Source organism: Podarcis pityusensis (assembly GCF_964106645.2).
Source record: "Podarcis pityusensis genome assembly, chromosome: 13".
Lineage (NCBI taxonomy): Eukaryota > Metazoa > Chordata > Lepidosauria > Squamata > Lacertidae > Podarcis > Podarcis pityusensis.
The window spans coordinates 41602274-41606982 of NC_138038.1; positions in this window are offsets into that span (position 1 = coordinate 41602274).

Below are 4709 nucleotides of genomic sequence, written 5' to 3' on the forward strand. Positions count from 1 at the left end.
CGTCCGGGATTTGAACCCGGGACCTCTCGCACCCAAAGCGAGAATCATACCCCTAGACCAACGAGCCAGCTGACGAGCATATTCCGCACCCTTTATTTAAAGTTGGAAAATTGGTTGCGTTCCACGTGTACGCTGCTGTTATCTTGAGAACTGAACTTCAACGCCGCCTACTGGTGGGAATTTGGAGCTCAACCTAAAAGAGCGGACAGACATAAACGCTGCGTTTGAAGAGCTCGATTAGCTCTACCTCTGTAAATCGGCCTGGCATGTAAAGATTGTCCAGCAGCAATCAAACTCATGAGGACGATTTGCAAAATCAAGACCGTCCTTGGATATATCTGTACGATAAAGAGGCAGTGGGGTTGTAGCCAACGCTCGTCCTTCTCAGAGTAGACCCATTGAAAGTCAGGAGTCAACGTTTGCCATGCCCATTAACTTCAATGGGTCTGCTTTCAGTAGGATTAGCATTGGATATGGCTAATTGACAAAGAGGAGTCTTGCTTATATATATATAAAATATATAGTCTGACCCACCACATGATCTTAGGGATGGTGGACTGGCCCACGGCTGAAAAAGGTTGCTGACCCCTGCTCAATATCCTACGCAGCCACACAAATAGTAGCGGCTCACAGCAGCTTACTGAGACAGTTGACATCAGGACATCGGGAGAGCACTGTGTTATCAGGCCAGTAACCCATCTGGTTAAGCATCTTGTCTCAGTGGCCAACCAGAAGTCCACAAGCAGACACACTTTCCAGCAACTGAGCTATATTACAGCAGCCTAATTTAGGTGGAGAAAGTCCGCCTGTTGTGGCCGTTGCTGTTGTTAAGCAAACTGGGAGTCAGAACCCTGTTGTCTTTACTGCAAACCACCCACAGATCTACTAAAAGATCCCGATCTACTTCGTCTCCCCCAACTCAGGGCCTGTAAAAACGGTAATTAAGAATTGTGTCTCTGGGGACGTGCAGAGCGCAACTCCTTCACCCATGTGTGAATCACCAGCATCAAGGGTGCCAACCTGAATGAAATATTTCAGGGGGGCAGGTAAGCCCCTCCCACATAACTGATCACATGACATGTGGCGCATGCACACTGTTTGAACGGCGATGCCCATCAGCTTTAGGGGGGGCTGACTCCAACTCCCATCACCCAACATGGTCCATTTTTGTTTTTTTGTTTTTTAAAGATATTTATTAAAGTTTCAGCATATTACAAAAATAAGCGAAAAAAGAAAGAAAAAGAGAGGAAAAAAATAGAAAATGAAAATACAAGATAAAAACAGTTAAAAAACAGATTAGTCTTTCCATATCTTATCTTTCATTTGCTTGTTTCCCCGACCTCCTCACACCTCCCTTTTTTGTATTCCAGTTCAAATTAGTTAATTCAGCAAATCCTTTCCCTCTTTGATTTTATCTTAATCTTTTATCTTAATATATTATAACTTTAGATTATCACCTGTTAACAATCCATTTTTACATATTCCTTTATAACATTGCTGCTAAAAACCACTTAACTTCAATCCAACATCATTCTAACGTTCATTAATTTTGCAGTATTTCTGTAGATAGTCTTTAAATTTATTCCAATCTTCTTCCACCGACTCTTCTCCCTGGTCTCGGTTTCTGCCAGTTATTTCTGCTAGTTCCATATAGTCCATCACCTTCATCTGCCATTCTTCCAGAGTGGGTAAATCTTGTGTCTTCCAATGCTTTGCAATAAGTATTCTTGCTGCTGTTGTAGCATACATAAATAAAGTTCTATCCTTCTTTAACACCACTTGGCCAACCATGCCCAGGAGAAAGGCCTCTGGTTTCTTCAGAAAGGTATATTTAAATACCTTTTTCAATTCATTATAAATCATCTCCCAGAAAGCCTTAATCCTTGGGCACGTCCACCAAAGGTGAAAGAATGTACCTTCAGTTTCTTTACATTTCCAACATTTATTATCGGGCAAATGATAGATTTTTGCAAGCTTGACTGGTGTCATGTACCACCTGTAAATCATTTTCATAATATTCTCTCTTAAGGCATTACATGCCGTAAACTTCATACCTGTGGTCCATAACTGTTCCCAATCAGCCATCATTATGTTATGTCCAACATCTTGTGCCCATTTAATCATAGCAGATTTCACCGTTTCATCCTGAGTATTCCATTTCAACAGCAAGTTATACATCTTTGACAAAATCTTGGTTTTGGAATCTAACAGTTCTGTTTCCAATTTTGATTTTTCCACCTGGAAGCCAATTTTCTTATCCAAATTATATGCCTCCATTATCTGATAATAATGAAGCCAATCTCGCACTTTATTTTTTAGTTTTTCAAAACTCTGCAGTTTCAATTTGTCTCCCTCTTGTTCCAAAATTTTCCAATATTTCGGCCATTTGGCCTCCATATTGAGCTTTTTCTGAGCCTTCACTTCCATCGGTGACAACCACCTTGGGGTTTTATTTTCAAGTAGGTCCTTGTATCTTATCCAGACATTAAACAATGCTTTCCTGACAATATGATTTTTAAATGCTTTATGTGCTTTGACCTTATCATACCACAAATATGCATGCCATCCAAATACATTATTAAAACCTTCTAAATCCAAAATGTCTGTGTTTTCAAGAAGTAGCCACTCTTTCAGCCAGCAAAAAGCTGCTGATTCATAATAAAGTTTAAGGTCTGGCAGGGCAAATCCACCTCTTTCCTTTGCGTCCTCAACATGGTCCATTTTTGATGGGAGCTGTAGTATAACGATGCCCGGGGGATCCTCTGCTTGCAATTTACAATATATTATTCCCTGTTGTTGTTAGTGAATCATTTTGAATTGGTGCTGATTTTCGTCATGTAAACGTTTTTCTGGTGTTGAGCTACTTCTGAGCACAGCTTACCCTGGAAAAGTGATGATGATGTTGTTGATGATGAAATGCTAGCTGTGTGCCGCTGAGTCAGGAGTAGCCATTTAGGTTTTCCTTGTAATTGTTAGTGAATCACCTTGAAAAGACACTGGCTTTTGTTATGTAAACTTCCTCGGATGTTGAGGCATTTATCAACCACAGCTTACCACAGAATTAGCACGTGAATAAACCAATGCTAATTACATGCTATGAGCTGATCGGTGCCTTAGAATTGTTTTATTATACTCTGTTTCTCAAATTTTGTTTGTTTCCAGCTCTGAATATTATAGTCTGATATTCTTTCAGTTCAAAATACTTTGGGAAATAAAAATTTATCCTTTGTATGCTTATGGATGTGTTTACATGTTATCTGTCTGAGCTATATAATAAAAGCCTAGGTGCCGTATTTACGGGGGGGGGGGGGAGAGAGAATTGTAGAATTGGAAGGGACCCTGAGGATCAGAAATATGCAGCTGCCCCATATGGGGATCAAACTTGCAACCTTGGGGTGTGCATATGCTGATGGTAGAAATGATGTGTCTGTTTCCCCAACTTGTGGTTCTAGGGAACCCGGGAAGCGGGACAAAACTCAGAGAATGAAAGCTCTAGCAGTTCACCCTAGCAACATTTCAATGAGGCCTCCATAAAGGGGCAAGAGAGGGAATAATGATGTACACAGTGATCAGAGAATTAGGATTATCCCTGATAAACAGGGAGAGTTGGTTATATATGGGCCATTATACAGTCTGGACGGACACATTAAACCAGGGGTTGCCCAGGGACCCACCCCCAAATTATTTTCTATGGATCATTGTAAATTTGGCATTGGTATCCAAACATTTAAAGCACACAAACACATACAAAAATAATCCTGGGAACCATTTGCTAAGGGTGCTGGGAATTGTACTTCTGGGGGTGGATGGGAGGAATTATTATAGTTCACAGGATTCATTGGTGGAAGCCCTGTGTTTTATGCTTACATATAAGGTGTGGGAGTGTTATGTACTGAGCTTAGATCCTAGAACAGTAGACAAGTAAGATCCTAGAAGGCAGCAACCTGATTGGTCTGCAGGAGCCGCCCAATCCGGCTCCAGGAGGAAGTGAATCAGCAACCCAATTGGCCTGCAGGAGCAGCCCAATCAGGCTCCAGGAGGGGAGTTGAATCAGCCAATCACACGGGACCCATTGTGTAAATAATGTATATATAGCCAGAGGTTTTGGGGGGAAAGGACTCACTCACTGTTTACCATGAGCTGAAATAAAGAGCATGAAATCAACACTCAACTGCGAGTATATTTCAGGGAGCAAGATTTCATTAGTTGGGGGAAAGGCTTATTTATATCTGGGCCAGGACAAAGTGATTGTGTCTTCATTGACTAAAATAGTGGTGGAGGTAGGGAGGGGAGATGATGTGGGGGAAATCATTTTCCATCGTGGAAAATTGTCCTGAAATGGTCACTCTGGAACAATGGGTGCAAATCCCACATATTCTCAGCACTGAGTGCCTTTCGGTACATGTGCACATGACTGTGGGGTGACCATTCTATCATCGCACTTGTTCATCTACTGTGGCCCTCAGGCTGTAAAGGGTTAGGGAAATCTGCTAATCTGTGGTCCATAGCAGGGCAATGATGCACATACAGAAAACTCCTTTTGTTCAATCTGCAGTGAAAGACTCTAAATAACCCAATCTGGGAATGATATCTCCTGGAAGAGATGGATCCAGGGTCACATTTACATTTAACACACATTTAAAACACGCTGCTGTCCACCCCCCAATACTGAGAATTGTAATTGACCCCCTCACAGTGCTACAGTTCCC